At 39.0% G+C, this 12,728-nt stretch overlaps 1 protein-coding gene across 9 annotated transcripts in view; it reads right to left on the bottom strand.

Moving 5' to 3' along the window:
* Window positions 1-12,728, bottom strand: part of PUS10 (pseudouridine synthase 10) — a 71,048-nt gene that overhangs the window by 31,766 nt on the left and 26,554 nt on the right. The window lies entirely within an intron of this gene.

Genomic DNA, 12,728 nt, shown 5'->3' with positions numbered 1-12,728 from the left:
TCAAACTCTCCTTTTTAGGAGAGGAGTTAGTGTTCAGAAATTCGGCAATGACCTCAATCTCATTTAAAATCAGAAGTGAGGTAAGATGCCACTTTGTAGTGCTGGCTTGCTGTGGCCTACGAATTCAACAGGGGTATCCCCCTCCTCCCCACAGATTTCTATTTCTCATTAATGAGTTACAAGTGTTTTTTAATATGGGTAGCTTACATTTTTTCCTTAAAATATCTTACTGTTTCATAGGGAAAAGCTCAAAGTGATTGAGGAGTACATACTGTGTCCCCAAAGAAGGACTCAGTTTTTTGTTTCTTTTTTAATAGAGCTAACATTTTTAACTCTAATTAATGATATCCACATGTAAGTGTTTAGGAGTAAAATGTGCTAATGTCTATAACTCACTTTGAAATACAACAAAAACTAAGATGGGTGGCTGGATAAATTGATAGGTATATAATAAAGCAAGTAAAGAAAAACAGCAACAAGTATAGAATCTAGGTGGGTATATGGGTGTTCACTGTACAATTCTTTCAGCTTTAATATAGGTTTGAAAATTCTCATAATAAAATGCTAGGGAGAATGTTCTGGGAAGGATTAATAAAAAACTGAAAAAGTTGCTAAAATGAAAACAATAACATTCACAATCATGGTCGTTATGAGGATTAAGTGAAATTCATATAAAATGCTTTGCATGGTAAGTGTGTGACACTAAGATTTCTCAGTTTGCCATTAGACTCCCATAGCTTTCACCTTAAAGAAAGGTAATACGTGGCCTGCCTTGTATATACAGCATTTTGTGAACATGACAGAAGCATACATGTGTAAGTCAATAAAATGCCATAAGTAGTCTCTGCTTCTACATGTCACAAAAACGGCCAGTCACATCCACTTCAAGACCTGGAGAAAGATAGGGACAGAGAGAGCAAGACAGAGAGAGAGAGAGACAGGGAGACAAAGACAAACACAAAGAGAGAGACAGAGAGAGAGAGACAGCTTTTGTTGTTCATATGTAGAACCCTGTCCTTTTAAACCTCAAGTGGCTGGTGGGGCACCAGAGACTGCGAAAGACTTAGGATCATTTGGAAACATTAGGTGCATTACTTTGTTCAGACATGAGCCAAGCAGAATAAATTAATCACTAGCTAGGTAAGAACTAGAACTGTTCCCAATGCCTAAGTGTCTCATCAGTACCTTCCGATCTGTTAGTTTGTTTACTTTGCTAGCTCAAACTAATACCATTTATAGCGCTGCAAGACCCCTTCCTCCTTGCCTTCCATTTACTCAAGCCCTCTCTGAAAGTGCATGGGCATGGTGTAATACACAAATTATGAGTTGTCAGAAGACCTGGCTTTAGGCTTTACCAGATTTCTGGCACTCAGTTTCCTAATGCGTAAAATAAGAGAGTTAGACTAAGATGATTGTAATTTAAATTTTTCTGGATGGCTAAAGGTCATCAATGGACATTACTTAGTATACTGTTTTGTAACAGGGGCTATTAAGACTTATAGGACTTTGAGATCATAGAAAAAAATAAATATATAATAAAAAAATAAATAAATCGACTAAAGTTGAAACCTTGTATTCAATGTTACCCCACCTTCCTTCAGCCTCCATACTTTAACAGATCAATAAATACTTGTTTCCTCATTTGTAAAGGGATATTAATACTCCCCTTGCAGAGATATTATAAGGATTTAATGAAATTATGTATGTAAAGAACTAAGTAAGATTCCTGGCATGTACTTAATAAATGGTAACTATTACTGTCATTTTTGAATTAAAACCTTATCTGTATATCACAAGTAATAAAATTATTATCCCTTTAAAGACTTAAAAGGCTTGATCCCTTTCCCTCACATCCCAAACTGCTCTGCTATAAGTAATTCTGGAACCTCCCTCATCAATGAAACCTTCATGGGTATCTGAGCTATAGAGAACTATCTGTCCTTTTTTTTAAGGGAACTCAGACTCTTCTGTCCTTTTATAGTGACCTTTTTCTCTCCTCTTTTGAGGAAAACTCTGTTCTCTATGGTCACTTCCAGATGATGCCATCAAGTCTGTAATCAACCTGCCATCCTCTGATTATAATGTAGGGTAGAACTGGAGGTTGCCAAGGGAAACCAGATTACCATGTGTAACATGTAAAATTAAATCAAATGTCTTCAGTACCTGAGATTTGTTAAAGGGTTTTTCCTTCCTAATCCTTTGCAGGCTCCCTGCTTAAGCATGCCAGCAGGTTGGACTGAACTAATCACACAGCAGGGGCTGGAAACCTGAATCCCAAAGTAGTCAGTGTTGCTCAATTATTCAATTTTTATCACGTGCTAATAATGCCTTGGACCTGCTTCTGCTGAGGAAAAAGAAGTACGTTTCCCCCTTTCAGGTCACCAAGATAATTTTAATGAATGTTCTATTCCTTAGTGGAAAAAATTCATTCTCTAGAGTAAGCAATTTAATTCTTCCTCCGCAACAGAACCAAATGGCATTAAAGTTATCAAGTTTAATCAAATTTGATACCAAAGGCAGCATGTCACCTCCTGAAAATTCAGAAACCACAGAATTTAATCCTGGGCTCAGCTTTGCTAAATGGGGCAGTTGAATAACGTGCTTGCTAAAAGTGCTTGTGCACTCTGGCCATACACAGACATACAGACACACATACACAAGCATATACCTGTATACACACATCATGGAAACTCTATGCCTGGGAATGGGTTTTTTTTTTTTTTTTTTTTTGGCTGCGTTGGGTCTTTGTTGCTGTGTGCGGGCTTTCTCTAGTTGCGGCGAGCAGGGGCTACTCTATGTTGCAGTGCACGGGCTTCTTGTTGCGGTGGCTTCTCTTGCTGTGGAGCATAGGCTCTAGGTGCATGGGCTTCAGTAGTTGCAGCAAGCGGGTTTGGTAGTTGTGGCCCGCGGGCCCTAGAGCATGTGGGCTTCACCAGTTGTGGTGCACGGGCTCAGTAGTTGTGGCTCCCGGGCTCTAGAGTGCAGGCTCAGTAGCTGCAGTGCAGGGGCTTAGTTGCTCCTCAGCATGTGGGATCTTCCTGGACCAGGGATCAAACCTGTGTCCCCTGCATTGGCAGGCGTATTCTTAACCACCGCGCCACCAGGGAAGTCCAGGGAATGGCTTTTAAGCTTAGAGTTCTGAGCTGGGGGTGCATCCAGCACCAAACTATGAGAGTGGGTTACAGTAAGGCCAGGGATTGAGGCTGATTCAAGCAGAGGTGGAAGGAAGGAAGGACAGAGAGAGAAGGGGAGGAATTAAAAATGGCGTGTTGTCACATACGGATCAATGGAACAGAATAGAGAGCCCAGAAATAAATCCACACACTTATCGTCAATTAATCTGCAACAAAGGAGACAAGAATATAAAATGGGAAAAAGACAGTCTCTTCAGCAAGTGGTGCAGGGAAAGTTGGACAGCTGCATGTAAATAAATGAAGTTAGAACACACCTTCACACCATGCACAAAAATAAACTCAAAATGGCTTAAAGACTTAAACATAAGACATGACACCACAGAACTCCTAGAAGAGAGCATAGGCAAAACATTCTCTAATTGTACCAATATTTTCTTAGGTCAGTCTCCCAAGGCAATAGAAACAAAAACAAAAATAAACAACCTAATCAAACTTACAAGCTTTTGCACAGCAAAGGAAACCATAAAAAGAACAAAAAGACCACCTACAGAATGGGAGAAATTATTTGCAAATGATGCGACCGACAAGGGTTTAACCTCCCAAATATATAAACAGCTCATACAACTCAACAACAAAAAAGCAAACAACCCAATTGAAAAATGGGCAGAAGTCCTTAATAGACATTTCTCCAAAGAAGACATACAGATGGCCAGTAGGCACATGAAAAGATGCTCAACATCACTAATTATTAGAGAAATGCAAATCAAAACTACCATGAGGTACTACCTCACACCGGTCAGAATGGCCATCATTAAAAAGTCTACAAATAACAAATGCTGTAGAGGGTGTGGAGAAAAGGGAACCCTCCTACACTGTTGGTGGGAATGTAAGTTGTACTGCTGGAGAACAGTATGGAGGTTCTTCAGAAAACTAAAATTAGAATTACCAGATGATTCAGCAATCCCCTCCTGGGCACATACCCAGAAAAAACTATAATTCAAAAAGGTACATGCACCCCTATGTTCATTAGCAGCACTGTTCACAATAGCCAAAACATGGAAACAACCTAAATGTCCATCGACAGATGAATGGATAAAGAAGCTGTGGTACATATATACAATGGAATACTACTCAGTCATAAAAAGGAACCAAATAATGCCATTTGCAGCAACATGGATGCAACTAGATTATCACACTAAGTGAAGTAAGTCAGAAAGAGAAAGACAAATACCATATGATATCACTTATATGTGGAAACTAAAATATGGCACAAATGAACCTATCTACAGAACAGAAACAGACTCACTGACATAGAGATCAGACTTGTGGTTGCCAAGGGAGAGGGGAGGAGGGAGAGGGATGGACTGGGAGTCTGGGGTTGGTAGATGCAAACTATTACATATAGAATGGATAAACACCAAGGTCCTAGTGTATAGCACAGGCAACTATATCCAATCTCCTGGGATAAACCATCATGGAAAAGAATATAGAAAATCATGTCTATGTGTGTAAAACTGAGTCACTGTGGTGCACAGCAGAGATTGGCACAGCACTGTGAATCAACTACACTTCAATAAAAAGAAAAAAAGGCATGTTGGGGAACTACAATTCAGTAAACTTGGAGCTTGGGGTATGTATGTGTGTACAAAAATGTGAGTAGGGGTTCAATGACTAGAGATGAAACTGGAAAGGTCAGCAGATTTTGAGTGCCAAGCTAGGGCATGAATCCAAAGATTGAAACCATAACATGAAGTGCCACGTTATGTGTATACAAATTCCCACGGCAGCACATTTGATCTTCTATAATTGATCAAGTCACAATATAACCATCATCTTCACACTATCATTTTTCTTATGCGGTAGCTTAAGAGAAAAAAAAAGTATTTCTTGTACAAAAATATTTCTTTATTATACATGGGAAAATACAGTATGAAACAGGCATATGTTCAGAAAAATGTCAGAATGACTGTAAAAAAGACAATCCACTTTTCTCATATTTGTTGCCTATCTGGCCCTTACAGACACCTGAGTCTGTAATTCCTGACAGAGGGGAAACAAACACTAGACTAAAAGGTAGGCTCTAAATATTGTGTGAGCACTTTGCAAGGTGACTTATCTCTCTGAGTCTTGGTTTCTCAACTATAAGATAAAGGGGCTCAACACTTCATTATTTGGGGGGTACCTCCTATGTGGTGATATCTTTACTGAGAAAACAGACCTGAAAGACTAGTTTCTGCCCATAAGGGAACTCATGAACTAGGAGAGAATAAAGGTAAGTAAAATGATAATAAAACCAAAATAATGATTAATAATATTAATAAAAATAAAAATACAGAGTGGTGGGGGCTGTGACAAGGACATATTCTAAGTGGACACTTAGGGCATCCTCAGCTCAGCCTTGGCATTAGAGTTATCAAGAAGTGACACCTAATCTGAGCTCTGAAGAATCAGGGATTGAGAATTAACTGGGTGAAGAGCGGGGAAAGTACATTCCAAACAGAGGAAACTGTTGTGCAAAGGTCACGGAGCATCAGGAAGGTTCTGGGAACTAAAGGTTAATGGTCCCTAAAGAGCTGAGGATGTGTGGCTGCAAAGTGCAAAGGAGGAAGCAGGACTAAGATCATAGAACTAGTGCACCCATGCTAAGGGGTTTAGATTTTACACTTAAGGCAATATGGTGCCACAGAAGGATTTTAAGCAGTGGAGTAGCATGGTCACATTCGTCATCAGGAATGCTCACTCTGGATGCAGTGGGAATTAGAGGAAGATGGGAACTAAGGGAAATGAAGACGTTTGGTAAACGAAAGCAGTAATTCAAGTAAGAAATAACACATATGGCAGTGGCGGTAGGAATGGAGAGGAGGAGGCAGCTGTAACAGACAATAAAGACAGACCAGCGGGACTTGGTGATTGACAGTGGTGTTGGGGTTTCTAAATTACCACTAATGCCCTTAAAACTCTGAAGTCTTTTGAATCCTACACATCTCTTGGACTCATTTATAATAACAAGGGTAATGCAAATATAGACGTGCACCAACAGGGAAATGACAACAGTTGTGTGGGCAGCTAGAAGTACTACCCCCTGCTCTTTTTCTCCCAACATACACACACACATACACACACACACACACACACACTCTTATGTATTTTTCTTGCATACAAATAGCCAGTAGGGAACTAGGCTCAATAATGATGTTAGTAACAATAGAAACTCTTATTCCCTCTTCCCACCCAGCAAAACTGCCTAAGGTTTCCTTCTCCTCCTCCCCACCCTGCAGTCTGCAACACTTTGAACATCTGTCTCACCAGGGCCCGCTCCTCACCTTGGGTCAGGTTTGGTGTCAGGTGTGGTGGCAGAAAGAGAGGTAGGGAGAATATACTCCTAGAACCCCTATAGACTCTTCCACTTAGCTACTCCCATGTCTCCTCACCACCGTCACCTCCCTGCCACTCTTCTTTTCCCCAGAATCTCAGATGTCAGACCTGTGATGTAACACTAACACACTGAGTCTGGATGTCTCTTTTGGTAGATAAATGTTCTGTTAGCCATATTTAAAAACCCACCCCAATCCTCTACATTATCTTTCTCCACAGGGTTGAGAAAAAAGAAAATGAAGCCAGACATAAGACCAGCTCACTCCAGCTTTTCCTACCACTGTTGGCAATAAAAACCTTTAGATGGTATTAAAAAGGTTGAACATTTTATTTTTGACAAGGCAAGAGGAAAAAAGCAAGGACAAATCAGCAAAGATAGAATGAATCTGCAGAGCCAAATAATGTACAGCTCTACTGACCCAGTTTCCAAGAGAATTACTATTTCTATTTTGCGAGTTTTAAGAAGGAGAATTTCTATTTCATTTTCCAATAGTCTAGGTGCTGATGTTGGCCTACCTCTGAAGGACTTGATTGGAAATAATCACAAGAGGAAATTCTATGGGGGTGGGAAGATGGGGTAGGAGTGGAGGTGGAGAGAAGGAACAGAAAAGACAGAACAGCTGCAATGAATGAAAGGCTCTGGGACAGACATAAATAAAGACAGATACGGTTCAGTCTTGTCCTTCAGCGTCATACACTAATGAGGAGATAACCCGGCAACTGAATTTCAGGTAATTCTAGAGCTCAAAACATCAGTGAAACAGAGACATCTCGACAAATATCTGTTAGCAACTGGGTGTGGCTGAGAGTGCAAATGTGTTTCCTCCTAGAATTTGATTTTAGAGAACTAGCATCCTCACTGAAATACTGGTTAATGTGAAGTGAATGTGCAGATTCAAGAGGCTTCAATGTATCAACTAGCTCAATTTCAATAGTCATAAATACAATTTTACTTCAAAACAACTAACAAGAATAACAGATTTTAAAGTAAATTTTAAGTTTTGGAATACCAAGGAGACAAACTAATTGTTAGTTGCTGAGAACCTACTAATTGTTGAAAAAGGTCTCTTAATAAATAACTCAAGAACTCTAAAAACAGAATTATTTTAAATTATTCAAAATTATCACAGGAAAATTACAAGACTGGAATCATTCCATGTGTTGAACTTGATTTGCACTAAATGTATTCTTAGGGATAAGGATTTATTTATTGCATTTTTTAAAATGAATTTTTAGACATTACTTTTTAAATATACTAAAAGAATATTATAAAATAATCAGACTTCTGGCTTCAAGATGGTGGAAAAAAGCCCTTTCTGCCCACTTCTCTGGAAAATCATTGCAAAATCAGGAGAATGAGAAACAGAAAAAGAAACTCCATCTACAATGAAACAAGAAAATACTCATCACCCCAACTCTTGATAGGTGACAGAAAGGGAATGCAGGAGTAGAAAGTAGCAGAGCCCAGGAAGCTGATCCCTCAGTCTCAGCAAAGGGAGATGCTTGCTCCTCCAAGCCCTGCAAAGCTGAGGACCAGAGGCCTAAGACAATAGAGGGTGAAACATGGGCTAAAAAGAAGGGGAATAGCTGAAGGCTTGTATAAAGAAGGGATAGACCCCCAACCCACTCCCTGACACCAAGCAATAGGAGATTTATACTCTGAGAAACTAAACTAGAGGTGTCTGCACTAAGGAGCCCCTGGCAAGAGGACAGCTGGAGTGAAGCCCTGCAAGGAAAACAGGAGGGGTCAGTGAGAGCTTACAGTCTGATCAGAGACCTGCAACCCCCTTTCCTACCCTGCTCTGGGAACTCAGGCTGCCAAGCTTATATCTTTCTGGATGGGAGATTAGAGGATTCTTCTCTGGAGAAACTGGATGGTTTTTGAGGGAAATTTTTCAGATAATGTCATATGGTCCTTCCTTATAAAAAGTCAGTTTACTACCTGTTCTCTTCCAATAAAACCCAGTCAACAAGCACCACCATCCCACACCATACACACATAACTTTCAATCACCTTTTAATGTTCTATGCTTAAATGAATGGACAGATATCACTAGTCATTTGAAGAAAATCTCTAACATGAAAGGAAGAAACCAAAACATCAAACACAAGTGGAAAGAATAATGCACGAATTCCCATGTACCCTTCAAGCTGACTTCAAGTTATCAACGTTTTGCCAAACATGTTTTATCTATCTCTACTACTTTTTTTCTTTTTAAGAGGGAGGTGGGTAGGAGTTATTAAAAGAAAATCTCAAACAATTTCACCTGTGAATATCTTCCAATGGAAACATTTTTAAAAGCAATATTCTTTGCTGTCATTTAAACTTACAGTGAAACATTTCTGATGTCAATTTTAAAATATGTAAGGAAGTACATCGTTTCTCAAAATTCTTTTGGGGCTGGAGAAGGGTACATAAGCAAAAAAGTGTGAAAAGCATTTACTGAACCTTAGAATAGACAAGTACCATTAGAAATGAAAAAGGGACTAGAACCACGTGTGCAGAGAAGGGTTTTTTTTTTTTTCTCATTTTCTGTTCTTTTTATATAACATCTTAAAAAGTATAGAACATACTGTTATTTACTGTGGAACGCAATTTTCTCTCTCTCTTTCTCTAAGGATATTATCTCAACCTCAAAGGTTTTGTGTTTTTTCAGCAAAAAATAAAGAAGTATGAGGGTCCCTGGGGAGTGGAGAAGGAAAGACCTCCTTCCTCCCATTCCCCCTTTCTTCCTCTTACTCTGATCATTGGATAGATATAAATTGCCACTGCTGCTGCTGCTGGCAACCTGGGTAAGACATGCTGGATATGGTCCAGAGTGACCACAGTCAATGACAAATAACATTGTGTGTCCATGTGTGGTAGGCATATATTAGTAGACAAAACAGACACAAATCCCTGTCCTTACAAAATTTATAGTCAAACAGAAAACAAGCAAAATAAATAAATAAATCACACGCTGTTTTATGTGATAAATGCAATGAGAAATGATAGATACAGTGGAGAAAAGTAAAACAGGAAAGAGGAATGGAAGAAGAGCAATTTGCAATTTTAAACAGGGTAGTAAGGGAAAGCCTCACTGAGAAGGAAAAAAGATATGAAGGAGGTGAGGGAATAAGCCATACATATATCTGAGGGAGAAATATTTTAGGCAGAGGGAATAGCAATGCAAAGGCCCTGAGGCAGAAGTGTGCCTGTTGTGTCCAATGTGGCTGGAACAGTCAGGGAAGAGAACAAGTATCAAGTGATGAAGTCAAAGAACTAAGGTGCAGCGGTAGCGTAGGGCCAGTATAGGACCTTGTAGGCAATTAAATAACTTTAATTTTACTCTGAGGGAGATGGGGAGACATAGGAGGGTAAGCAAAGGAAGGACATGAATTGATTTACTTTTTAAAGTGGTAGGGGACAAGCATGGAAGCAGGGACAGCTTTTAGGAGGCTACCGTAAAAATCCAAGCAATTGCTCAACCTGCCTCTGGATAAAGGAAATGATTTTGACAGGTACAGCAAGGAGAAGGATTAGGGTCTTTTCCAGTCTTGGATCTGAATGCCTTCAAACTAACCCTTGTTCAACAGTCCTTGGCCCATTTGCTGAAAGAATAAGTTGAGGCTTTACCAGCTAAAACCCTGTCCTAGGTCTTGGCTTGTAACCCTCTGCCTCATACTGTGCTGGATTATTCCCTTCCAAGAAGGAGCTCCCAGTGCACAGGTAGCAAGCAGGAGGTACCAGGCCCAGGCATCTCATCTGTGCCCTGCAGTACATCTCCACAGGCACTGGCCTTCAGAGCCAGAGGCTTCTAGACAGTCATCATGGATAAGAAGATCAAATAGTCCAGCTTGATGGGACTGGGGAAGAGGGTACACTGAGGACAGACAGCTGGCATGCATAGATTGCAGGCCCCAGAAAAGTACTGACCATGGGATTCATAGTGGCCAGGATCCTGTACATAGCAGACTCAGTCTAGGGAGTTTTCTGGATTCCTACCTTGGACACAATATGGGTTTCAAGAAATCCAATGTAACCATCAGAGCATGGGGCTGGCCTATGACAGCAACTTCCCTGGGAGAGCCTCCCACTCTTCCTGCTACGGCTCAGGAACTCCATGCCTTTCATCCAGGCTGACCATCAGAAGCCTGTCAGTTCACATATCTAAGTCACTGCTGTAAGCATGGCCTGTGGACAAAATCAGCCACAAAGAAGATCCAAAATACCAAGTGGGCCAGTTCTTCTATCTACATTGGGGTTCTGCTCGCAAGCACACATGAAGAGACACACAATAAATATGTAAAAATCATAGATGCAGCAAATATGTATGTGTACGTACAGACGCATATATATATGTATGTGTGTGTGTGTGTGTGTGTGTGTGTGTGTATATATATATATATATATAATATATATATATATATATATATATACCCATAAGGCAGAAGGCAGAATATTCTATTCAAAGAAGATTTCAAGAAACATAGCTGATAAGTACATGCATTTTCAAAAAAATTAAATTATTAAATCTAGATCAGTGGTTCTCAGTTTGGTTTCAGGACTTTTTACAGTATTAAACATTTTTGAGAACCCAGTATAGCTTTTGTTTATGTTGGTTATATCTATCAATATTTATAATATTAGTAATTAAAACTAAAAATTTTTTAAATATTAATTCACCTAAAATTGATAACAAAGTAATAAATCTACTACATGCTAACATAAATAACACTTTTTAAATATTATATTTTTCAAACAAAATAATTTAGAAGAATGGCAATGCGGTACATTTTTGCAATTTCCTCAGTATACATCTTAATAAAAGATAGCTGGTTTTTCATATCTGCTTCTACATTCAATTTGCTGCAATAGTACATATCATGTAGCCTCTGGAAAACTCCACTGTATACTCTTGAAAGGATGAGAAGGAAAAAGGCAAATAATTATATATTATTATGAAAATACTTTTGGCCTTATGAACCTCTTGCAAGGACCCCTAGTAGACCCTACACCACACTCTGAGAACTACTGATGTGACTGAAATGAACAATTTTGAAGGAACATACAAATAATTAAAATTTGACAAAACATGAATGAACAAAACCATACAGACCAATAACCTTCAAAAGAATAAACTGAAAAAGTAATAAAGATCTCCCCTTAGTACTCCCCAAAATGTTTTTTTAAGTGTAGTCTACCAGAACTTCAAGAAACAGAAACAGAATACTCCTTTGTTGCTAAAATTTTCCAAACACAAAAGATAGAAAGCCTAAACTTGCTCAAGCCTCTTAGATAGCCTCATCCACCAGAGGGCAGACAGCAGAAGCAAGAAGAACTACAATCCTGCAGCCTGTGGAACAAAATCCACATTCACAGAAAGATAGACAAGATGAAAAGGCAGAGGGCTATGTAACAGATGAAGGAACAAGATATACTTAAAGTGATGAAAGGGAAGAACCTACAAACAAGATTACTCTACACAGCAAGGATCTCATTCAGATTCGATGGAGAAATCAAAAGCTTTACAGACAAGCAAAAGTTAAGAGAATTCAGCACCAACAAACCAGCTCTACAACAACTGCTAAAGGAACTTCTTTAAGTGGGAAACACAAGAGAAGAAAAGGACCTACAAAAACAAACCCAAAACAATTAAGAAAATGGTCATAGGAACATACATATCGATAATTACCTTAAAAGTGAATGGACTGAATGCTCCAACCAAAAGACACAGGCTTGCTGAATGGATACAAAAACAAGACCCGTCTATATGTTGTCTACAAGAGACCCACTTCAGACCTAGGGACACATACAGACTGAAAGTGAGGGAATGGAAAAAGATATTCCATGCAAATGGAAATCAAAATAAAGCTGGAGTAGCAACACTCATATCAGATAAAATAGACTTCAAAATAAAGAATGTTACAAGAGACAAGGAAGGACACTACATAATGATCAAGGGATCAATCCAAGAAGATATAACAATTATAAATATATATGCACCCAACATAGGAGCACCTCAATACATAAGGCAACTGCTTACAGCTATAAAAGAGGAAATCGACAGTAACACAGTAAGAGTGGGGGACTTTAACATCTCACTTACACCAATGGAGAGATCATCCAAAATGAAAATAAATAAGGAAACAGAAGCTTTAAATGACACAATAGACCAGATAGATTTAATTGATATTTATAGGACATTCCATCCAAAAACAGCAGATTACACTTTCTTC

The sequence above is a fragment of the Balaenoptera borealis genome (genome assembly GCF_965194805.1).
Source record: "Balaenoptera borealis genome assembly, chromosome: 15".
NCBI lineage: Eukaryota > Metazoa > Chordata > Mammalia > Artiodactyla > Balaenopteridae > Balaenoptera > Balaenoptera borealis.
This window is presented reverse-complemented; position numbering and strand designations above follow the sequence as displayed.